Here is a 26,817-nt window from a genome sequence, read left to right as displayed (position 1 = left end):
TTGAAATATTAACAGACTGTATAGCACCATAAAAGAAATTAATAGCATGCCAAATAAAGAAATAACTTATAAGGATGAAGTGTGAGTGTTTCAGCCAAGTTAACATGAATATGAGCTTAGAACATAAGAAATTCACTCTCTCTACCTGTATATATTTACTGCACTGTACTTAAGATTGGTGATGCTCCAACAGGAACAAAACTCTGAATTAAAATTATGCAATGATGGAATTCGCACACAACTACTGAAACCACAAGATGTCAAAATAAATATACCAATGACCACAAATCACACACATCTACTGACACCAATAAGGCCTGTCAAAATAAATATACCAAACACCACAAATCACACGTATGATGAATATTAACCCATCATGTCCGGCATATATTCCCACCAACCCTTCTCCCAGCAGGGCATTTCTGAGAAAATCATCTATATTTTTAAACCTTCATATCTCAGACAATACTTAACCAAAAATAAAAAACTAAATGTCATAATATTCACCAATCATTCGACTTCAAGCTGATAGCCCTAGATTGTCCATGAAATGTGTGGTATCAGAGAGAGTGAGTGGGGAAAGGGGGCAATTTTTGTTGTTTTTTTTGGCCCGTGCCCATATGCGAGGCCAAGGTGTGGTGACACAACTGAGGCTTAGACTAGCCCTCCACAATAATAATACTTCCAGAAGACCACAATCCATCACAAACACCATTCCCATGTATGTTTTCCAAAAGCATGGTGTGACTGCTGCTCCGAGTCTGGTACTCATAGCAATGACCCAGAAGCAGGCAGGCTCAGGTACAGGCCCATGTGCCTGCTCACCTCACCACCCCACCACCACCACCACCTTACACACACACACACACACACACACACACACACACACACACACACACACAGGTCGCCGACAGAGACGGAGCTCTTTGTGGATTGTGGGGAAATAATCGCTCAATCTGAGGCAAAAAGGAGACTAGCCTATTGTGATTATGTGAATGAACACTTGAGTGGTGGTCCCATCAGTTAAAAAAAAAAAAAAAAAAAAAAAAAAAACAGGTTTCGGTCATAAAATAAGTGCAAGACGCAGCGGTAGTGTCACGTTTTCATGTGGTTGCATCATCGCAGAAAGGGATAGTTCATTGTTTACATCTGGTGGCAGTGAATCTGCAGGATTCTCCAATGAATATCAGGGTGAAGGAAGTACTAAACTGAACTAAACAGGAGTAGCAGGAGTGGAGAAAATGGAGGAGAGGAATGTCCAGGAGTTAAAAAAGATATGGTCGATAATCAGAGAGTTGCAGGAACACATCCTAGAACAGGAGAGAGAGATTAAGATAATGCAGAGCAAATTGGAAAGCATCAGCACACAAGGTGCTGAACATGAAAGACAAATTACAGAATTAAATGTGAGTAATGAATCTGCCTCAAATGAAATAAAACGGCTCAAGGCGGAAAATAAGAGATTACAGGAAGAAAGGGACAAGATGAAAAGTAAACTAGATGAGCATGAATCAAAATCAAGGATGCAAGATGAACACATTAAGGAAATCAAGGAGAAATACAAGGGGTGGTAGAAACTTCAATCTATCTATCTATCTATTGCCAGACACCTCAATCCTGTTCGGGGTGGCCACAAACAAATTGCCTCCAAGTCGCTGGTCCCCCGCCATTTCACTGCCCTGCTCCCAACTCACACCCCCCTCTCTCATATACCTCTCCACCCCATACCTCCATCTCATCCTCGGCCTCCCCCCCCCCCTTCCACCTCACTCACATACACCCTCTTCGTCAGTCTTTCACTCTCCATCCTCTCCACATGGCCAAACCACCTCAGTGTATTCCTCTTAATGCTTCCTATCACATCCACATCCACACCACAACACTCCTTTATATCCTCATTTGTCAGCCTGTCTCTCCATGTGACTCCACAGGCTCCTCTTAAATAACTCATTTCCACTGCTTTCACTCTTGGCTTGTGTCCTTCCAACAACATCAAAGCTTCACTTCCATACGTTAAGAGTTGGTATCACAATAATGTCATGTAGTAACTTTTTCACTTCCATGCTCACTTCCCTGTTTCTTATCACTGCTTTCAAGGAACCAACAACCTTCCTTCCCTGCTGTACCCTTTCAAGTACTTCACCCTCCAAACCTCCATCCTTACTCATCACACTACCCAGGTACTTAAACTTACTCACATTTTCCAATTCCTCACCATCCAACCTCGCTGTACATTCACTGACCCTCACCTCTCTCAAAGACCATCACTTTACTCTTCCCTACATTCACCTTTAGATTCCGTTTACTACACACTCTCCAAAACTCATCCATCAAGCCTTCCAGCTCCCCTTCGTCTTCACTCAACAACACAGTATCATCTGCAAACAACAGTACAGGGAGTTTTCAAACACTACCCTCTCTCACCAGGACCACCCCAATATCCATTACCCTACCTCGTACCTCTTTTATTATCCCATCCACGTACAGATTGAACAACCATGGAGACATGACACATCCTTGTTTCAACCCAACCTTCAAAGAGAAAAATTCACTCAGTTCACCGTCCACATGCACTGCAGCCTTGGCACCATCATACATACTCTTCACAGCATTCAACAACTTCCCATCTACTCCATATATTCTTAATACTTTCCACAATCCTTGTCTATCCACCCTGTCATATGCTTTCTCCAAATCCATGAAAGCTGCATATAACTTCTTTCCCTTCTCTAGAAATTTTTCCACTAAAGATCTAAGAATGAATATCTGATCTACACAACCTCTTCCCTTCCTAAAGCCTCCCTGTTCTTCTCCAACTAATTCCTCTGTTCTTTCTCTAACTCTGTCAATAAGTATCCTACCATACACTTTTCCTATTATACTAAGAAGACAATTGCCCCTATGATTACCACAAATTTCTATTTCACCTTTCCCTTTGTACAAGGGAATGATTATACCTGACTTCCAATCCTCCGGGACTCTACCTTCCTCCCAGGCCAATCTGCACATCTTCCACATCCATTCTACTACTATCTCTCCCCCATGCTTCCGTATTTCACCACACACTCCATCAATTCCTGGGGCTTTCCCCAATTTAACTTTCTTCATTGCTTCCACAACTTCTATCCTACCGATTTCTTCCAGTCTTCTCACCTCCCTCCTTCTCCCAGCCATTTCCCAGCCAATTATACTTGTATTACTTCCATCCTCTATGTTCAACAATTCCTTGAAGTGTTCTCTCCATCTGCTCACTTTTTCTCCCTTCTCCATTAGTAATCTACCATTTTTATCTTTCACTCCCCTGCTAACTTCCCTTCCACCCTGTCTTACTCTCTTCACCACTTTCCAGAATATTTTCTTACAGTCCCTCCACTTTACACTCAAATTCCTTCCAAATTCCTCATCCACTCTCTTCTTACTCTCTCTTACTAACCTTTTCACCTCTCTCTTTCTTTCTACATATTACTCTCTCTTCCGTCTCTGAACTTCTTCCATGCCCATATTTCTCATCCATTCATTGTATGCTTTCTTCTTTTGTGCCACAGCCTGTCTCACCTCTTCATTCCACCACACAGTTCTTTGCACCCCCTTCCGTCTTCTTTTCATCCAACACACCACATCACATGCTGCACATATTTCTTCTGTAAATATCCTGCACACACCTTCCACGTCCCCCATCTGCTCCAATTCATATTTGCCCAATCGTTCCTCCACTTCTCTCATATGTTCTGCCTTTTTCTCTACCTCTTGTAACCTTTCCACTCTCCTTGCAGTAATCACTCTAATATCCAGACGCCCAATAACCGAACATCCCCAATACCCGGACATAATCATCCTGGGGGGGGATTCCCCGTCCGTAATTTGAACTCACCGCGCGCGCCGCGGGAGAGCATTGTTTTGGCGTGTCATTCCTCCGACATCCGATAGAGCGCCCCTGCATCCTCCCCACTTTCCGCCTGTCTCTCACCGCGAGTACACGCTCGTCGTAATGGCTGCCCATGTGATCGCTTTTGTGGTGGTGCCCTACCTGCTGCAGGGCCTCCTGCTGCTCTCTGGCCTCCTCTTAGTGTGTGTGATGATGGCCCCGCCACCTGAGAAAAGGAAGAGAGTGGTGTTGACTCTGGAGAAGAAACGGGAGATAATGGAGAAAGTAGATGCGGGGTGGTCTTCTTCCCGCATTCTCCATGAGTTTAACCTGGCCCAGTCTACTTTGTTCGATATCAAGAGGTCCCGAGACAAACTCATGCAGTACACGGCTGACTTCTTGTCAAGAAGCAAACGCAATGTGGAAAGGAAGGTTATGTTTACCCCCAAGTTTGCAGAAATCGACCGATCCACGTTGATTTGGTATCGACAACAACGTGCTGCTGGTGTGACGGTACGTGGAACAGAGCTGAAGGCTGCTGCTGAGAAGTTCGCCAGGCTTCACAACGCCCTAGACTTCAAGGCATCCGAGGGTTGGCTCTTCGCGTTCAAGTTGCGGCATGGCTTTACCAACCGTAAAGCACATGGCGAAGCATTGGACGCTAACGAGGATGGAGTTGACAAGTTTCGGCACAAGGTGAAGGGCTTGATCGACAGGGAGTGCCTAACTCTCGGTCAAGTCTACAACGCTGACGAAACTGGCCTATTCTATCGCTCGTGCCAACGAACACTCTAGCCAAGGAGACGGGGAAGCGTGTACCTGGCCGCAAGCTTTCCAAGGAACGGATATCTGCTTTGTGTTGTGCCAGTGCTAACGGCATGCACCGGCTTCAGCCCGTTGTTGTTGGCCGTGCAAAGCAGCCTCGGTGCCTTCGTGGGGTGATGGATGTCCTTCCTGTCATCTGGTACCATTCTTTGAAGGCATGGTTCACAGCTGTGATCTTCAAAGACTGGTTTCACCGTCACTTCGTCAAGGAGGTCATCCATTACCAGACGAAGACACTGGGAATCCCGTGCGACCAGGTAAAGGCCCTCCTTCTTCTCGACAATGCACCTGCCCACCCGTGCGACAAGGACTTGGTTGCTGAGAATGGCCGTATTAGGTGCATGTTTCTGCCACCTAATACGACTGCTCTCATCCAACCAATGGACCAAGGAGTGATCGTGGCAACAAAGCGCCTATACCGTCGGAAGTTCCTGGACGAGGTGATGGTTGTTCTCGAAGGATGAGGACGAGCGCAGGGAGGGACGGGACACACAAGGCAAGCGGACTTTGGAAAACCTTCGCCGCTACAACATCAAGTCTGCGCTGTACAACTGGGCTAGTGCATGGAAGGAAGTCCCTGTGAAAACTCTGGAAAATGGTTGGTTCTTGTCTGCTTCTCGGAACGGATGTGGAGTACGATTTTCTAGGCTTTGACGTGGATGACTTCCATGCACGGCTATGTACGCACGGCGACGATGTAGATGTGGACGATATTTGTGAGTGGTTGGATGACGACGAGGGCGATCCTAGGTATCAGACGTTGTCTGATATCGAGATTGCGTCTTCGGTTACAGGTGTCAGTACCGAACTTGAAGATTCTGACGCTGAAGGCGACGATGATGCAGACTCCTCTCAGCAGGACACTACTCCAGCCATCCCCGAGCTGAGCGCACTCCGGGAACATCTAGAGTTCGTCCTAGACTACCTGGAACACCCGGACTGCGACAGGGAGATGGGTCCCTTGAGACTCGTGGAGGAAGTGCGTGCTTTCAGGCAGCGCATCATCAATCGTCAGAATCGTCGGTCATTGCGTCAATCAACCATTGACAGTTTTTTCAGGCCCGTGACCCCCGCTGTGCCCAGCCCTGGCTCCACTCCATTGCCTCCCCAAGACAGGCCCTCATGCTCCGAGCCACAGCCCAGCACATCAGCCACAGTGGAGTCACCGCTCAACATGAGTTTGCGGCTGTCTTCAGAGTCATCTGCAGTGGGTACGCCATCACCAAGACCCAGCGATGCACCCCTAGGTCACCTGCCAGTGATACTCTCGGACTCTGACAGTGAATAAACAGCAAGAACTTCTCCACCAGACCACACGGGAATTCTGAGTGTTGTGCAGTGAAAAAAACAGTGTGTTGTGTTAAGGATTTAAAGTTGTGAGAGAAAAGACTCTATAGAAACAAAATTTAACGTAAATAGACTTGTTTGTTTTGGCTTTGGAAAATTATAAGAATGGGAAAAGTTAAAGTGCAACACTTAGTAAGTTACAATGGAGCATTATTTAGACAAAAGTGCACACTGTGAAGAGAACGGACTTTTGTTAGTTATTGACTAAGTTCAGTGCAAGACTTCATGAACAGTGTACTGCAAGTGCTTCAGGAAATCGTTCTTACTGTCAGAGTCCAAGAGGACGCGGTTATTCATCGAGGTGGCCAGGGACTTGCTGTAAGTAGCCAGAATGTTTCATACTGTACTTTTTTCCATACTATACTTACCTCATTTCACTCTTTAATGTCCTTTATTGATGTGAATAGGGTGTTAGTAGCTATGCATGTGCAGTAGGAATGTGTTTTTCTGAGTTAGGCTAGGTTAGGGTCCAGAAGTACCAGTATGTTTATTAATGTATGAACATACTTCTAAACCCTCATTTTATGTTTCTTTTGCATTTATTTCAGTCATTTATGTGCCTTATTTGTGTGATTTGGGTCTTAAATAGGTGCTATGCATGTCCAGAGGGAGTTGTATAGGTGTTTCTCTGAGTTAGGGTCCATAAGTACAAGTCCATAAGCTGGGGCCCAATATCTGGACAAAACCAATAACCGGACCTACCTATGGCTCTATTACGTCGGATATTGGAGTGATTACTGTACTCCTTCTTCCCGTCCTTCCCTTCTTCTATTTCTCCATCTTATTTGGATCTTGATTCTGGCCACCACCAAGTAGTGGTCAGAAAGTCCACTCCCCCAACCTCTATAAGCTCTTGCATCCATTACATATCTTCACAGCCTTTCATCCACACACACATAATCAATCATTGCCTTCCTTTCATTCAGTTCACCACCCACCCTTCTCATCACTCGCCATGTATACCTGAGGATCATCTTTGTGCCTGAAAAGGGTATTGACTATCACCAACCCCCTCCCAGCACAAATGTCCATTAACGCACTGCTATTCTTATCTATCTCAGCAGGCACACCCCACTCACCAACTATTCCATCCACCTTCACATTCCCTACTTTACCATTCATATCACCGATCAAAAACACTCTCTCATTCCTTCCAAACTTTTCCATGCACACTTCCACATTTGTCCAGAACTCTCCTCTCACTCTGCTTGCAAGATCTTGCGTTGGCGCATACACGCGCACAATCGCCCACATTTGTATTCCAACTTTCAATCTTACCCACACAATCCTTGACCCAACTGATCCATACTCTCTTATGTTCTTCTTCCATCTTTTACTCACAACTATACTCACTCCTTCTTTTGCCCTCTCATTCTCACCTACTCCTGTGCATATACCCCATCCATACTTCCATTCTCTCACACTCTCACCTCTTCATTTAGTTGCAGTTGCTCCACATACATCAACTTTTGCACCCTCAAGCACCTGGACAATCTCTCTCTCTTTCACCTCATCATTCGCACCTCTTACATTCCATGTTGGAATTACCATGTCCTTTGTCCGGTCCTTGGTCGTCATCTTTTGGTCAGTCTTTGTCCGAGGCTTCTTGTTTGTCTTTTTAGTTAGTTGTTTTCCGGGGAGGGGCACTAACCCTCCGCCAACCCTTTTAGTTGCCTTGTACAACAAGCAGGGATACTAGGGGAGTATTCTTGAAAAAAAAACCTACCCCCAGAAAGGATGTATAAATTTAAAAGAGATTACATACCAACAAAGCAAGGAAAAGGTGGAGATGGAAGTGGTTAGGGTACTACAAAGTAAAGAATCTTTAGTTAGGGATGTAGCAGAAAAGAAAAAAGGCGTGATCATTTCAGGAGTACAAGAAAAATATAAGACAGTACGATAAAAAACGAAAGAGAAGAAGTAAGACTAAAGAGTTAATATCAGTAGTTATGGAGGGTAACAATGAAGCTCAAGAAGAGATTGAAGAACTGTTTAGGCTAGGAAAATACAAGGAAGGAGGGGCGAGACCACTTAAAGTTTGTCTCAGGTAATAGTAAATGAAATCAACAGAACATGGAAATTATCAAAGGGGGTTCAAGAATGTTTGGTTAAGGAGAGATGCAAATAAGGAAGAATGAGCTAAAATAAAGGAGCTAGTTAAGGAAGCAAAGGCAAAAAATGAACAGAGAACGGAGGAGGAGAAGACGGTGTTCTACTGGAGAGTTGCGGATCAGAAATTGCGGAAGTGGTACGGACGGAGAAAGGGAGAGAAGAGGGAATTAAAAAATCAACGAAAAAACTCTGAGAGTGGCATATACTAATGCTGATGGTTTAACCTGTGGATTGTGCAATTACCTTTTTTTTAATCCCACCCCGTTGTGTGCAAAAAACGAAGGATTTTTTTTTTTTTTTTTTTTTTTTTTTAAGTTTTTGTGTATTATGAACTTGAAGATAAACATCCAGGGCATCAACTGGTGAAAAAAAAAAATCTCTCTCTCTCTCTCTCCATCTTTACGCAGGGCCATGTGTAAGTTTACGTACGGTAGTAGTGAAAAAAAAAAAAAAAAAAAAAAAAAAAAAAATGTTTTTGTTTACTATAAACTTGAAGATAAACAACCAGGGCATCATTTGGTGAAAAGAACATAATCTCTCTCTCTCTCCGTCTTCGCATAGCACCATGAGTAAGTTTGTGAAGGGGTGGAGTAGTTAGCGGTGATGCATGGCCAGCACGCATGAGATGTGGCTTGCAGCGTGATGCTACCTAGCCTGAGCTGTGGCTCACAATCCACGGGTTAATATCGGTAAGGTTAGAAATCAACAATTTCTTGAGGGTACATGAACCAGATATTATGCGCTTTGTAGAGACCAAGTTAAGAGTGGATATTGATATCCATATGGGAGATGGTAAATACAAACTGTGGAGAAGAGACACAAAAGAAAAAATGGGAGGAGGAGTGATGATTGCAGTGAAGAACAACATAATTGTGGATAATGTGGAACTGGGAGAGGGTAGGACTGAAGTGATAAACATGAAATTAGAAACTGGAGTGAATGACAGGAGAGACATGGCAGTAGTATATGTTCCCCCTAAGATAAGGGAATGGAATGATGATTACCAGGAGATGTTGTCAGACATGGTGAGATATCTACAGAATGTGACTGAGAAAAGCAACAGCATAATTCCGACTGGTGATTTTAATTGTAAAGAGGTGAAATGGGAGGAATGAGACTCAGGAGGGAGTGAAGATTCATGGGACACTACTGTATATTGTTAAATATAGCAATGAATAATGTAATGATCCAGTAAGACAAAGAAGAGACTAGATTCAGTGGTGATGACACACCAGCAAGGCTAGATTTACTGCTAACCAAACAACCTGATATAATTGAATCTTTGAGATATCTGTGTCCTATAGGAAAAAGTGATCATGTGCTCACTGAGTTCCAGATGATAAAAGGGAATGTGGTGCCAAAAGATGAGCTTTAGAGGAGGGGAAGATACAACTCAGGGAAAGCAAACTTTACAGGACTGAGGAAATTTTCAAAAATGTGAATTGGAGAAAATTCAGATAAACAAGAGAGATACAGAGGAAGTGGGTTATCTTTCTGGACCTCTATAATTCAGGAGTGGAAAAATATGTGCCATGAGTAAGTGAGAAAGAAAACAGGAAAAAGGATTGGTTTAACAGACGGTGTATGATAGCAAAAAAAGAGTGGGACAAGGCATGGAACAACTGGAGAAAGACAGGTAATAATGAAACACAGGAAGAATATAGAAGAATTAGAAATGAATATGCATGAATACGCAGAGAGGAAGAATGGAGCTTTGAAAAAAGTATAATTGATAAATGTAAGGAAGAACCCAAATTGTTTTATAGATTTGTTAAGGGCAAATTGAAACAAAAGGAAGGAATCACCAAACTGAAAGTAGAAGAGAGGTCTATAAAGATGCAGCAATGCAAGATGAAAAAATAAACAAATGGTTCCGAATGGTTTTCACCAAAGAGAGGGATTTTGTGAAGGGGGGAGGGGGGAGTGACTAGAAATGTAGTGATACAAGTTATAAAAGTGGAGGTGCAGGAAGTGTATCAATCACAGGAAACTCAATATGTAAGGAGAGCCCCAAGACCAGAAGGAATCTCTAATTGGACATTAATGGAATGCAGAAAACAACTGGCAGATAAGATTCACAGTTTAATTGTGTGTTCTCTGGAAGAATGGAAAATGCCTCAGGAATGGAAGAGGGCATGTGTGGTACCAATTTATAAAGGAGGAAACAAGAAAGAATCCGAAATTAGAGAACAGTGTCCCTGACCTGCATGGTCACAAAACTGTGTGAGAGAAGCCTGAAAGACAGATGGACAAAATATCTGAAGGAGATGAGAATTTTGGCTCCGTCAGGTTGGATTAAGAAGTGGAAGGTCATGTGTTTCCAACTTGTTGAGCTTTTAATCAAGAGCAATTGACTTGCTACAGGAAAGAGATGGCCGGGTGGATTGTGTGTACAGTATTTAGATTTGGAGAAAGCCTTTGACAAGGTACCCCACAAGTGACTAATGTGGAAACTGAAGCACATAGGAGGACAGAAGGGCAACCTCCAGGAGTGGATGAGAGACTTCTTGAGAGACAGACAAATGAGGACAGTAATAAAGGACAAGATGTCCAGATGGACGGAAGTAACAAGTGGAGTCCCACAGGGCTCCGTGTTAGCACATGTAATGTTCCTGATTTACGTAAACGATATGGTAGATGGAATGAACAGTTATACAAGTCTGTTTGCTGATGATGCAAAGATCTTGCCGACAGTAGAAGTCGAGGAAGACTGTAAAATGCTGCAAGATGACCTGAATAGGATCCAACATTGAAGCCAGATGTGGGAAATGAAATTTAACACAAAAAAATGTAAAATATTGGAAATAGGTAAAAGTACCAAGACGCCATCACTGAATTATTTGATGGGTAATGAACCAATCACAAAAACAAGAGAAGAGAAAGATTTGGGAGTGCTGGTCCAGGATAGTTTGTCACCGGAAAAACACATTAACAAGATAGTTAGACATACAATCTCTTGACAAACATACAGGTGGCATTCCATTACATGGATGAGGAAATTATGAAAAAATTGATAGTGGCTATGATCCACTCCAGGTTGGAATATGCAGCAGTAGTGTGGTCCCCACACAAGAAGAAAGATATAAATAAGATCGAGAAAATACAAAGAACAGCAACCAAGATGGCCCCCAGCCTGGCAGTTCTGTCTTACGTAGAGAGGCTGGAAAAGCTGAACCTGCCTTCCCTAGAAGAAAGGAGAGAGAGGGGTGATATGACTGTAGTGTTCAGGGCCATGATGAGACAAGATAAAATTGATAAAAATGATCTGTTTGTATGGGATGGGAGAGTAACAAGAGGACACGGAATGAAACTAAAAAGGCCAAGTTGTTTGAAGGATATCAAGAAATATAATTTTCCATATAGATGCATAAACCTGTGGAACAGCCTGGACAAAGAGATCGTCCAGCCTAAAAACTTAAATGAGTTTGAAGCAAAATTTGACTTAATGAGAAAAAGAGACAGGACCCCACAAGCATAGCTAATTTGCTGTATATCACAACTAGGTAAATACAAATACTGTCATCTCTCCCCCATTGCCTACCTCAAACCAGCTTCCAGAATCACATCCATACTCAAATCACTCGTCGCTCCATTAAAGACAACACACAGCTGCATGTTATCCACCCTTTTGAATCCTACCTCCCTCATGAGGACAGGGTCCTCCTGGCCAGGCTGCAATGTCGGCATCATCCAACCCTCTTGAGTTATCAGTACATGCCTGTCCAGGATGCAACACTGCACTCCATACTATTAAGCACATTACAGAAGACTGCACTGCACACAATTGCCTAAGCCAACAACAAAATATACTCTCCTTGAGAGAGCTCAGAGGGAAAGCCCGGATTCGGCCGTGGTCTTCCTTAGGGACTAGGGGCGGTTCAGCCAGTCTGCCTGGGGAACAACTATTACTACTACCACAATCCTAACACATGCCATATACAAAGATCTCGCAGCATGGAGGAAGGGCCCTCTCAATTTCAAGAGTGGCAACATTAAACAGCTCCCTGAACTTCTTCCAACCACCCCTCACTCTAGCCCCAACTCCAGCACATAACATTTCTCCCCCCCCCCCCCCCAAAAAAAAAAAAAAAAAAAAAAAAAAAAAAAAAACTCTTCCACACACTCAAGAAACTCAGCAGCAAGTTCAATCCTTTCACAACTGGCAAACTCCACATGCCCTCCCTGACACACTGCACACATAAAATCAGCATTATCATGCAGTCTACCTCTAATACCACTACATCTCTTAGCACCCATTCACAAACACTCCACAAGATGGAATTGCTTCCCACTCCCTTGCTGCAACTCGCACATGGCCACTCCCCCTCTTCTTTGACAGTACTGCTACCAGCCCTAGGTACAATCACTTTTGTTTTATCTGCATTTACTCTAAAGCCCTTCTGCCTCACACCATCTCTTCTTTTCCTAAATGTCTCCTCTGACTCCCTTTCAGTCTCTGCAATCAACACCAAATTATCAGCATACAACATCTCCGGCTATGTGAGAGGACTTCAAGTACGATAGTAAACAACAAGGGGCTCAAGACTGACCACTTATGCACACCAACATTCACAGAAAACTCCTCGCTTAAAACTCCATTCACCTTCACCTAGGTATGAGCACCCACAAACATGGCCATAACCACCCTAACCAGCCACTCCTTAATCTCATGCTTTCTCATTGCCCACTTCACCACCTTAATGAAGGAAAGAATGGACTTTCTTGAGTTTTAAATTCATTTCAAGAAACATAATATTTATCTCTACATACTGATATATACAGTACATTCATTTTGTTTCACTTTTGAAGGCTCCAACATGCTTGCATGCGTCGGCCTTGGTCACCTAATGGCTGTTCTCCACGCTGCTCGATCGATGGCAGCCTCTTTGTTCAGTACCTTAACCCTGAGGTCACACTTAATGACCTCGTCTCATGTTTTTCACTGTCTATCCCTCACAACCTCACCCCCAATATTAATGCTTCTCACTTTCTGCACCCAATTATCATCCCCCATCCTCTCCACATGCCCAAACCATCTCAATCTACCTCTCCTCGAACAGAGAACCTGTATTTTTAAACAGGAAAAATCATCAGAGAAATTACCAATATGCCGGGAACCGAACCCGGGACTCTCAGGTGAGAGCCAGGCAGCATACCACTACAGCACGACCAGGTAAAAGTTAACTCACGTTGTCACAATCTTGTAACCAATGTCCCTCCGCCCCCCACTGTGGGCCTGAAGAGGGTGAGTTAACCCCCTGGCACTCGGGCAAGTAGATGCTTTTAATCTATCCCAAGCACTTACGGCAAGTCAGAATGAAGAGAGAACCTGTATTTTTACACAGGAAAAATCATCAGAGAAATTATCAATATGCCGGGAACCGAACCCGGGACTCTCAGGTGAGAGCCAGGGAGCATACCACTACACCACGACCAGGTGTAGCGGTATGCTGCCCAGCCCTCCCAGGCCTTGCACACAGGGATGCACTGCACATCCACCTAATCACTGTCATTTCTGTACATCTGAGCCTGCGAATATCCTCTTCCTTTGCTGCCCACGTCTCACTACCATACAGCATTACACTCCTAACACATGCTGCACACAAAGACTCCCTAGCATGTAGGGAGTGTCCTCTCAATGTCAGGAGAGGCAATAGCTCCCTGAACTTCTTCCAGCCACTTACCCTAGCCACAAAGCTAGCTCCAGCCCCATCTCCAGCACATAACATATCTCCCAAATAACAAAACTCTTCTACACACTCAAGAGACTCATCAGCGAGTTCAATCCTTTCACACCAGACAATCTCCAACTGCTCTCCATGGCACGCCGCACACATAAAGTCAGCGTTATCACACAGTCTACCTCTAATACCACTACATCTCTTGTGCACCCATTTATCACAAACAATGCACAAGATGGAATTACTTCCCACACCCTTGTGGCAAATTGCACATGGCCACTCTCCCTCTTCTTTGACAGTACTGCCACCAACCCTAGTTATCATCACTTTTGTTTTATCTACATTTACTCTTAAGCCCTTGTGCCCCATACCATCTCTCCACTTCCTAAATCTTTCCTCCTCCTCCCTTCCATTCTCTGCAATCAACACCAAATCATCAGCATACAACATCTCCCATGGGAGTCCATTTCTGAAGTTAAATGAGAGGGCTTCAAGTACCATGATAAACAACAAGGGACTCAAAGCTGATCCTTGATGCACACCAACATTCACAGAAAACTCATCACTCAAATCTCCATTCACTCTTACCTGGGTGCGAGCACCCACATACATGCCCATAACCACCCTAACCAGCCACTCCTCCATCCCAAGCTTTCTCATTGCCCATTTTACTACCTCTCTAGGGACTCTTGTCAAAGGCCTTCTCCAAATTAACAAAATGGAGATCAACATTAACCCTCTCATACACGATAAGTTTTGGTAAGTTTCTTGGCTCACGATTTTATTCCACCCCCCTCTCAGCCAGCCCCCTCCCCCTGCGCGCACCTATGAAAACATGTATTCTCGACTTATTTTCACCAACCAAACATAAATATATTGCCATAAAACCTACATCATCTTATTCGCCGATGTTTGTTCTAGCCGATAAGCAAAAAAAAAAAAAAAAAAAAAAGTACGAATAAATGTACATTAGGCCAGTGTGATTAAACATTCTGGAAGGTCACTCTCACTTCCCAACATCATACCTTGATTGTTTTCCATCACACAAAAAATTTTTATTAGGTATTTAGAAAGAGAATTGCATCTGTTTTCTAATAAGCTTTGCAGCTTTTTTATATGATTTTTAGTTTTTGAGAAAATAGCTAAAAACTAACAGTCATTTCCTACAGGTAACTGTTTTTGTTTTTTTGTTCAGAGAGCTCTAGCGCAAAAGTTTTCTTGCGGAGGTTATCTTTTTCTTTCATAATCTTGTGCAGAATTTCATGGGCTTTCTCAGGGTATCTGCAGATTTTCCATGCATCTCATAATTTCCAAGTAAATCGCAAAAAACTACTGGCTACCCATGCCCATGCTGCACTTTCGTCGTGCATACACAGTAACTGTTATATTTCCACCTACATAACAACGATTTTTTATCAAAGATATTATAATTGTTATTTTATGTACAGTACATGTACAGTATATACACAGAATTTTATGCGCTTTATCATGGTTCTTACAGGAAATCGATACATCCAATACTTTTGCGCTCACCCGCAAGCGAGATAAAAATACTCTCTTCCCATGCCTCACCCACACCTTCATATTTTTGCTTCATAGGTTTTATTTTTTTTTTTACTCAAAGAATACACGTAAAATATTATAAGCTTTTTGATAGTGCTCTCAGAAACTCGACATGACAACTAGTCTTTTTGCTAGGTATTGATAATGAAGCAAAGCTTTCTTCCGTCTCATATATGTAAAAAACAATACTTATACGTGTCAAGTGGGGTTGGTGGAGGATTAGTGCCCCTCCCTGTAAAACAATTAACTCTAAGCCCTTGGCCACCCCGTTTGGGATACATGGCGTCTGGCAATGAATGAATGAATGAATACTTATTTGTTTAAAAAATATAGAAATAGGTCAATATACAAATAAACAAAATACAGATAACTCACTTCCTCCAGAGGTGTTGAGCTACTGGCAGGACCTTGAAGGGTTTGAAGATGAGGAGTTATGTAGTGTGTGTGTGTGTGTGTGTGTGTGTATTTACCTATTTGTAGTATACAGGAATTGAGCAATGCTCGTGATGTCCTGTCTCCATATCCACATTTATCAAGTCTACCTTTACACACATGAATGTTTTTCTCATGCACCACCTCTTTGTCTATGTTGTTCCAAATATTTAAGTATTTACCTAATATACCTAATTGTGATATACACGGAATGTACTATGCTCGTGGGTTTCCGTCGCTGTTTCTCAATAAGTCAAATTTAGCTTTAAACTCGTTTAAGTTTTTAGACTGGACGATCTCTTTGCCCAGGCTATTCCATAAGTCTATACTTCTGTAGGGAAAGCTATATTTCTTGATATCCTTCAAGCAGCTTGACTTTTTCAATTTCATTCCGTGTCTTCTTGTTGCTCTCTTATCCCATATACACAGATCTTCTTTGTCAATTTTATCTACTCCCACCATGGTCCTGAACACCGCATTCATGTCTCCCCTCTTTCTCCTTTCCTCTAAGGAAGGCAAATCCAGTTTTTCAAGCCTCTCTCTGTATGACAGGTCTGTCAGACTGGGGACAATCTTGGTTGCTGTTCTTTGTATTCTCTCAATCTTGTTTATATCTTTCTTTTTGTGTGGGGACCACACTACCGTGGCATATTCTAACCTGGGGCGGATCATGGCCACTATCAATTTTTTCATCATTTCCTCATCCATATAATGAAATGCTACTCTTATGTTAGTCAAGAGTTTATAAGTCTCTCCAACTATCTTGTTAATGTGCTTTTCTGGTGACAAACTATCTTGGACCAGCACTCCCAAATCTTTCTCTTCTCTCCTTTTTGTGATTAATTCATTACCCAACAAATAATTCAGTGATGGTCTCCTGTTACTTTTACACATTTCCAATATTTTACATTTCTTTACATTAAATTTCATTTCCCACATCCGACTCCAATTGTGTATCCTATCCAAATCTTCCTGCATTATTTTACAATCCTCCTCAACCTCTATCTTCCTCAAGATCTTTACATCATCAGCAAACAGACTTGCATAACTGTTCACTCCATCTACCATATCATTTACGTAAATCAGGAACATTACTGGCGCCAACACTGAGCCTTGAGGGACTCCACTTGTTACTTCCCTCCATCCAGAAATCTTTTCCTTTATTACTGTCCTCATTTGTCTGTCTCTCAAAAAGTCTCTCATCCATTCCAGAAGTTACCCCTTCAGTCCTCCTATATATTCTAGTTTCCACATTAGTCTCTTATGAGGTACCTTATCAAAGGCCTTCTCTAAGTCTAAGTACACACAATCCGCCCAACCATCTCTCTCCTGTACCACATCAATCGCTCTTGAGTAAAAGCTCAACAAGTTAGAAACACATGACCTTCCACTTCTGAATCCAAACTGACATTCAGCCAAAATATTCATCTCTTCAAGATATTTTATCCATCTGTCTTTCAGGATTCTCTCACACAATTTTGCGACCATGCTGGTTAGAGACACTGGTCCATCTCTCTCCTGTACCACATCAATTGCTCTTGATTAAAAGCTCAACAAGTTAGAAACACAAGACCTTCCACTTCTGAATCCAAACTGACATTCAGCCAAAATATTCATCTCTTCCAGATATTTTATCCATCTGTCTTTCAGGATTCTCTCACACAATTTTGCGACCATGCTGGTTAGAGACACTGGTCTATAATTCAGGGGTTCTTCCCTGTTTCCTCCCTTGTAAATTGGTACCACATTTGCCCTCTTCCATTCTTTTGGCACTTTCCCCTCTTCCAGTGAGCATACGATTAAGCTGTGAATTTTATCCGCCAGTTGTTTTCTGCATTCCTTCAGTACCCAATTAGAAATTCCATCAGGTCCTGGGGCTTTCCTTACATCTTGAGTTTCCAGTAATTTATACACTTCCTGTACCTCCACTTTTATATCTTTCATCACCGGAACATTTCTAATCACTCCCTCCCCTTCCACAAGCTCCTTTTCTTTAGTAAAAACTGACTGGAAACGTTTGTTCATTATTTCTGCTTGCATTGCCGCATCCTTAAAGACCTCTCCTTCTACTTTCAGTTTGGTAATTCCTTCCTTTTGTTTCAGTTTGCCATTACCAAATCTATAAAACAGTTTGGGTTCATCCTTGCATTTGTCAATTATACCTTTTTCAAAATTCCTTTCTTCTTCTCTACGTATTCTTGTGTATTCATTTCTTGTTCTTTTATATTCTTCCTTTGTTCTGTTGTTACCTCTCTTTCTCCAATTGTTCCACGCCTTATCTCTCTTTTTTTGCTATCATACACCTTCTGTTAAACCACTCCTTTTTCCTGTTTTCTTTCCCTCTTACTCTTGGTACAAATTTTTCCACTCCCAAATTATAGAGGTCTAGAAAGATATCCCACTTCCTCTATATCTCTCTTGTTTCTCTGAATTTTCTCCAATCCGCATTTTCAAAAAAGTTTTTCAATCCTGTAAAATTTGCTTTCCCAAAGTTGTATCTTCCCTGTCTATGAAGCTCGTCTCTTGGCTCGACGTTTCCTATTAACATCTGGAACTCAATGACCACGTGATCACTTTTTCCTAAAGGACAGAGATATTCCAATGATTCTATTACATCGGGTTCTTTGGTGAACAGTAAATCTAACATTGCTGGTGTGTGTGTGTGCGTGTGTGCGTGTGTGTGTGTAGGTGTGTGTGTGTGTGTGTGTGTGTGTGTTTACCTAATTGTGATATACAGGAAATGAACTACGCTCATTGGGTCCCATCTCTGTTTCTCAGTAAGTCAAATTTAGCTTTAAACTCGTTTAAGTTTTTAAACTACACAATCTCTTTGTCCAGGTTATTCCACAGGTATATAAATCTATCAAGAACACTATATTTCTTGATATCCTTCAAGAAGCTTGGCTTCATCAGTTTCATTCCGTGTCCTCTTGTTATTCTTTTATCACATACAAACAGATCTTCTCTGTCAATTATAGCTACTCCCATGATGGTCCTGAACACTGCAATCATGTCACCTCTCTTTCTCCTTTCCTCTAAGGAAGGCAAATCCAGTTTTTCCAGCCTCACTCTGTACTACAGATCTGCCAGACTGGGGACCATTTTGGTTGCTGTGCTTTGTATTCCCTCAATCTTGTTTATATCTTTCTTTTTGTGTGGGGACCACACTACTGCTGCATATTCTAACCTGGGGCGAATCATGGCCACTATCAATTTTTTCATCATCTCATCCATATAATGAAAAGGTACTCTTATATAAGTCAAGAGTTTATATGTATCTCTAACTGTCTTGTTAATGTGTTTTCAGGTGGCAAACTATCCTGGACCAGCACTCCCAAATTTTTCTCTTCTCTCGCTTTTATGGATGGTTCATTACCCATCAAATAATTCAGTGATGGCCTCTTGGTAATTTTACCCATGTCCAGTATTTAACATTTCCTTGCATTGAATTTCATTTTCCACATCCAGCTCCAATCGTGTATCCTATCCAGATCCTCCTGCAGCATTTTACAATCCTCCTCAACCTCTACCTTCCTCAAGATCTTTGCATCATCAGCAAACAGACTTGCATAACTGTTCACTCCATCTACCATATCATTTACGTAAATCAGGAACATTACTGGCGCCAGCACCAAACCCTGTCGGACTCCACTTGTTACTTCCCTCCATCCACACATTCTATCCTTTATTACTGTCCTCATTTCTCTGTCTCTCAAAAAGTCTCTCATCCAATCCAGGAGATTCCCATTCAGTCCTCCTATATGCTCTAGTTTCCACATTAGTCTCTTATGGGTGTCACGAATTCGCGCGAGCGTATTTATAAATTCGTGACATAGTACCTAAGTAGGAAAACCACGAACTCTACTGGAATTCCCACTGGGCATCACTCAGTTCAACCGTCCTCGTATTTACTCCGACTGGATGGTTTTCAGAACATTTTTCACTGTTTCACAAGTGATCATTCTTTTGCACGACGCTAGTGCCTTCACAGAGTGATTTATTGTGAGCGTATATCGCTCACTTTCTCTCCATTGACCGTTGAAGCTAGGCCACGCCCTACTTCCAGCAAACACGGCCAGCCCCTGCCTCTTTCATAGTTTGGATCGCCGCGAGAGTAGGATCGTTTGTGCCCAGCGTAAGGCAGTGCCACCGTTGTACAGCGAGTTCTTGAAATCTCCACCTAGACGGTGAATTGGCAAAGAGGGTTTAGCGAATTGCAGCATCTGATGTCCTGCACAGGTGCCCAGTTCATTTCGCTCAGCTCCCCTCCACTGACCAGTATTTCTTTTCGTTTTTTCTAGGTTTAAGTGTTTAGCTTTTGAATGTGCGAGTGAGTGTATTCTCCTTGTTATTTTGAATTCATTTTTGAGACTCATGTAACGTAAATTTATTTCATTGTAATTAATAAATTTACAGTTCTTTTTCTTTGAGCTTAATGTAGTTAAACTCGTGTTTTATTTCTCCACGTTAAGCTTATTTTAGCTGCCGCTCCTAGTTTGCACAAACGCTTTACATTATTCATAACTGGTACTTAGGCCAGTTCTTTTGTATCAAGCTTAAATCTGTTGTGCCAGCCAGGAATTAATGCACTGGTAAGAACCTGTTTATTATTATTAGCATTAGTTATTGATTATCAGGGGTGGAGTCACTTTCTCGTGAGGCTAACAGTACTACAAACAGCACTCATGAGTAATTAGTCTCTGCCGTGTACTGTTGAGAAAGTTTATAAATTCTCATCCTTAGAGAATTGGCGAAGTAAGCTGGCATAAAGTAAAACTTTCTGCTTGATTTTCACAAGTCAATTCCTTGTGGAGAGGATGGAGGGTGAAAGACTGACAAAGAGAGTGTATGTGAGTGAGGTGGAGGGGGGAAGAGGGAGGGGGAGGCCGAAGATGAGATGGAGGGATAGGGTGGACAGGTATATGAGAGAGGGAGGCGTGAGTTGGGAGCAGGGCAGTGAAATGGCGGGGGACAGGGCGACTTGGAGGCGATTTGTTTGTGGCCACCCCAAACGAGATTGAGGCGTCTGGCAATAGATAGATAGATAGAATTCCTTGTCTCTATTTTCAAGTAACATTTAGCATTATTAATTCATAAATTCAATTCCCCAGTCCAAATACTCACATTCCACCCAACCATCTCTATCCTGTAGCATGTCAATCGCTCTTGAGTAAAAACTCAACAAGTTGGAAACACATGACCTTCCACTTCTGAATCCAAACTGACTATCAGCCAAAATATTCATCTCTTCCAGATATTTTATCCATCTATCTTTCAGAATTCTCTCGCACAATTGTGCAACCATGCTGGTTAGCGTCACTGGTCTATAATTCAGGAGTTCTTCCCTGTTTCCTCCAGTATAAATTGGTACTACATTGGCCCTCTTCCATTCTTGAGGCACTTTCCCCTCCTCCAGAGAACACACAATTAAACTATGAATCTTATCTGCCAGTTGTTCTCTGCATTCCTTAAGTACCCAATGAGGGATTCCATCTGGTCCTGGGGCTTTCCTTACATCTTGAGTTTCCAGTAATTTACACACTTCAGGTACTTCCACTTTTATATCTTTTATCACCAGTACACTTCTAATCACTCCATCCCTTTCCACAAACTCCCTTTCATTAGTGAAAAGTGATTGGAAACATTTGTTCATTATTTTTGCTTGCATTGCTGCATCTTTATAGACCTCTCTTTCTACTTTCAGGTTGATGATTCCTTCCTTTTGTTTCAGTTTGCCATTGACACATCTATAAAACAGTTTGGGTTCATCCTTACATTTGTCTATCATACCTTTTTCAAAATTCCTTTCTTCCTCTCTACATATTCTTATGTATTCATTTCTAGTTCTTTTATATTCCTCCTTTGTTCTGTTGTTACCTCTCTTTCTCCAATTGTTCCACGCCATGTCTCTCTTTCTTTCTACTATTATATACCTTCTATTAAACCACTCCTTTTCCTGTTTTCTTTTCCCTTTACTCTTGGCACAAATTTTTCCACTCCTGAATTATAGAGGTCTAGAAAAATATCCCTCTTCCTCTGTATCTCTCGTGTTTCTCTGAATTTTCTCCAAACTGCATTTTCGAAAAATTTTCTCAATCCTGTAAAGTTTGCTTTCCCAAAGTTGTATCTTTCCTGCCTATAAAACCCGTCTCTTGGCTCCACATTCCCTGTTATCATCTGGAACTCAAAGACCACATGATCACTTTTTCCAATAGGACACAAATATTTCAAGGATTCTATTACAACGTGTTCTTTGGTAAAGAGTAAATCTAGTCTTGCTGAGGTGTCCTCAGCTCTGAACCGTGTCTCGTCGTTGACCCATTGCGTCATCACATTGTTCATTGTTATATTTAATAATATAGTGTCCCATGAATCTTCGCTGCCTCCTGAGTCCTATTCCTCCCAGTTCACCTCTTTACAATTGAAGTCGCTCATTAAAATTATATTGTTATTTTTCTCAATAATTTTCTGTAAATAACTAGCCAAATCTGACAACATTTCCCGGTATTCATCATCACTCCATGATCTTGTCTTAGGGGGAACGTACACTACCGCCATCTCTCTCTTGGTATTCTCTCCAGTTTCTAATTTCATATTTATCACTTCAGCCCTGCCTCCTCCCATTTCCACGGTATCTACATTTATGTTGTTCTTCACTACTATCATCACTCCACATCCCGATTTTTCTTTTCTGTCTCATCTCCACAGTTTGTATTTACCATCTCCCATATGAACATCAATATCTTCTCTTAACTTGGTCTCTACAAAGTACATAACATCAGGTTCGTGTACCCTCAAAAAATCATTGATTTCTAGCCTTGCTGATATTAAACCATCAACATTAGTATATGCCACCTTCAAATTATTTTTGATGTTCTTTATACCCTCTTTTCTCCTTCTCTCCGTCAGAACCACTTCCTTAATTTCTGATCCATGACTCTCCAATAAAATACCGTCTTCTCTTCCTCCGTTCTCTGTTCGTGTTTTACCTTTGCTTCCTTTATTAACTCCTTTATTTTAGCACTTTCTTCCTCATTTACATCTCTCCTTATCCAAACATTTTTGAACACATCCTTGTCTGATAATTTCCATGTTCTACTGATAATTTCATTTACTGTTACCTGGGATTGAAACTTTACCTTCAATGGCCTTGCCCCTCCTTCCTCGTAATTTCCTAACCTAAACACCTCGGCAATCTCTTCTTGAGCTTCGTTGTATTTCTCCATGACTACTGATATTACTTTTTTAATCTTATTCAGTTCTTCGCTTTCTCTTTCTGATCTTACTGTCATACAATTTTCTTTAACTCCTGAAATTAATACACATTTTTTTTATCAGCTACATCCCTAATTAAAGATTCTCTACTTCTCTGTACCCTAACCACTTCCCTCTCCACCTTTTCCTTGCTTTGTTGTTTTATAATCTATTTCAAATTTACATTTCCTCCTTCCTGAATTATCTTCCATCCCTTATGTTGCTCCTTGATTTCTTTAATATGCTCGTCTTGTATTCTTGATTTGGACTCAGACTCATCTAGTTTGCTTTTCATCCTGTCCCTTTCTTCTTCTAACCTCTTATTTTCTCTCTTAAGCTGTTTTATTTCATTAGAGGCAGATTCATTGCTCACTTTTAATTCTGTAACTTCTTTTTCTTGTTCATCACTGCATGTACATACTTTTTCCAGTTTATTCCGTAGAATTTTGATCTCGTTTTCCTGCCCTATGGTCCGTTCCTGTAACTCTCTAATTACTGCCCATTCCTTTTTCATCTCCTGGACATTTCTCTCTGTTGTTTTCTCTACTCCTGCTACTCTTGCTTGGTTCAACTTCCAATTCCCACATCCTCTTCAGAGAAGCCCTCAAACTCTCTCTTGCCAGTTGTAAACAAAGCACCATCCCTTTCTGCCATGATTCAACCATATGGAGACTTTCTATTTCCACAATATCTTGTTCTTTTTATGACCGAAACCACGTTTTTTTTTAACTACTGTCTGACAGGACCACAACTCATGCACTCATTAACATAATCACAAATAGGCAGGTCTCCTTTTTGTCACTGATTCAGCGATTATTTCCCCACGATCCAGGAAAAGATCCATCTCTGTCGGCGACCTGTGTGTGTGTGTGTGTGTGTGTGTGTTTTCTTACCTAATTGTATCTTTACAGGAATGAGTCAAGCTCATACTGTCCTGTGTCTTAAACCATATTTATCGTACATATCCTTAAAATTGTGAATTGTTTTGGCACACACTATTTAATTCGGTAGTGCATTCCACTGATCAATTGCTCTATTTGGGAAACTAAATTTCCTTACGTCTTTATCACCTCTCTTCTTATGCAGTTTTTTGCAGTGTTCTCTTGCTGATGCTTCCCCATAGATTAAGTAATCATTTATGTCTATTTTCTCCTTCCCTGATATGCATTTATATAGCATAATCATGTCACCCCTTTTCCTTCTCTCCTGTAGTGTTGGTAGATTCAGTTTATTTAGTCTTTCTTCGTAGCTTAGATCCCTTAAGCTTGGTACCCATCTTGTAGCGGCCCTTTGAACTTTTTCAATCTTGTCAATGTGTTTTTTGGGATGAGGACTCCAGACTACTGATGCATACTCCAGGGTTGGTCTGATGAATGATGTTATTATCTTCCTTAGCATGTCTTCATTTATGTATGTCAATGCTATTCTCATATTTGCAAGCAGTGTATACATGTTCTGTACCTTCTCACTGATGTGGTCAGCCGGAGAAAGTCTGTTATTGATGATAATACCTAGGTCCTTTTCTCTTTCTGATGTGTGTAGGGTTTTATTTCCTAACGTATCATCCCAATCAGGTCTTTTTCCACTTTTACCAAACTTGATTACATGACACTTGTCCACAGTGAATTCCATTTGCCATGTATTACTCCATTCATGAAGTTTATTTAATTCTTCTTGTAGCTCATTACAAGAGTCTGTGTTAGTAATTCACTTTTGTATTTTTGCATCTGCAAACACTTTTAGATAGCTTTCATTCGAGTGTTACTGTCTATATCATTTATATACACTAAAAACATGACTGGTGCCAGCACTGAGCCCTGTGGTACTCCACTAGTCACTTCTTTCCATGATGAGTAATTTCCCCTTAGTACTGTTCTCATTTTCTTTTCATGAGAAAATCTTGCATCCAACAATACAGTTTGCCTCAAATTCCTCCTTGATGGTACAGTTTCCATAAAAGTCTTTGGTGTGGTACTGTGTCAAATGCTTTCTTCAAATCTAAATAGATACTGTCCACCCATCCTTCTCTTTCCTGTAATGTGTCTGTTACTCTGTCATAGTAGTTCAACAGATTAGTAACACATGATTTTCCTTTTCTGAAACCAAACTGTCTCTTTGTTATCATATTGTGTTCTTCTAGATGATTTACCCAAGCTTTTCTTATAAGCTTTTCTAATACTTTGCTTACAACACTGGTTAGTGATACTGGTCGGTAGTTGCGTGGATTTTGTCTATTCCCTTTCTTGAATAAGGGAACAATGTTTGCTTTCTTCCAAATATCAGGTAGTTTACCTTGACTCAAGGATTTCTTGAAAATTAAAAATAATGGTTTACTTAACTCCTTTGCACATTCACATAGTACCCAACATGAAATTTCATCAGGACCATTTGCTTTTCCTTTGTCTAATTTACTTAGCTCCTCCTGTATTACTTTTTCTGATGTTTGTATATCTGGTGGTATGTGTGGTGGGCATGCATGTTCCACATAGTCCCTCTCAAAAATTTTTTCCTCTGTAAAAACTGATGGAAAATTCTTGTTTAGTGCTTCACAAATATCCTTCTCTTGTGCATAGGTGATTCCATCGTCCGTAATGGATTGTATTTTATCTTTTACTTTGGTTTTGCTTCTGATGTAGCCATAATATAGCTTCAGTTGATCGCTACTTTTATTTATGACATCCTCCTCAAACTGTTTTTAGGGTTCCCTCCTTATTCTTGTATAAACGTTTTTTGCCTGTTTGTAAATATTATATGCCCTTTCACTACTGTGTCTTCTGTATCTATTCCACAACAAATCTTATTTTTCTTTTGATTTTTTACATTCTGTACTGAACCATTTCTTTCTTTTCTTTTCTGCTTCTTTGTGCTGTGGGATGTACTTCTGGACTCCTATTTCATAAAGTTCATAGAATTTTTTATATATAGCATTTAAATCTTGTCCTCTAAGCTCCTGTCCCCAATCAATTTCTAAGAAGCACTTCTTTAGGTCATGATAGTTTCCCTTTTTATAGTGTAGGCTCTTTTTGTAACTTTCATTGCTGTTACTGTCATATGCTATCCTGAAGTTGCAACTTAGTACTGCATGGTCGCTTTTGCTGAATGGAGGGTGGTATATTAAATTGTCAATATCGTTGACAATATGAGATCTAGCACTGAGGGTACATCGACTCCTCTTTTTCTGGTTCTTTCCCTTACATGTTGCATTAGGAAAAACTCTTGTACGAGATCCAGGAGCTTTTGGTCCCAACAGCTTTCTTGGCTTATTATATCTAGAGTACTGTATTCCAATTTATATTTGTATTAAAATCTCCAGTTAGTATAAGTCTTTCCAACTTCTCTTCCATTTTATGTAATAATGCTCTTAAACTCTGAAATGTAATCTTTCCCAGGTCCTCATATTTGTCTCTTTCCCATGTGTTTGATCTGGGTGGCATGTACAAATTGGCTACAATTCCCTTCAGATGTATTGATCTCTGCTGCAATCAGTTCTACTTGTGAGGGTATATCTAGTTTCATTTTTTTGACTTTTAGATTTTTCTCAGTTAATATTATAATTCCTCCTCCTTTTTTTTTAAGTTCCTATCTCTTCTCCATATATTATAATCCTCTAAGTTTAGGATGTCATTTGATAGCATTGGCGTTAATTTTGTTTCAGTTAGGCATATTATATGTGGTTCATCTTCCTGACAATCATTCATCTTTAATAATTTAGATACCATTCCATCCACATTTGAGTAC

The 26,817-nt window shown here is 41.2% G+C and overlaps 1 protein-coding gene across 1 annotated transcript in view; it reads right to left on the bottom strand.

Annotated features, from left to right (window-relative positions):
• The window catches only part of Vps13 (vacuolar protein sorting 13C), a 1,164,731-nt gene that overhangs the window by 863,054 nt on the left and 274,860 nt on the right, over nt 1-26,817 (bottom strand). The gene's annotated exons all lie outside the window — the stretch shown is intronic.

The sequence above is a fragment of the Coenobita brevimanus genome, chromosome 71 (genome assembly GCF_032717465.1).
Source record: "Coenobita brevimanus isolate Jiangsu-jjx chromosome 71, ASM3271746v2, whole genome shotgun sequence".
Taxonomy (NCBI): Eukaryota; Metazoa; Arthropoda; class Malacostraca; order Decapoda; family Coenobitidae; genus Coenobita; species Coenobita brevimanus.
This window is presented reverse-complemented; position numbering and strand designations above follow the sequence as displayed.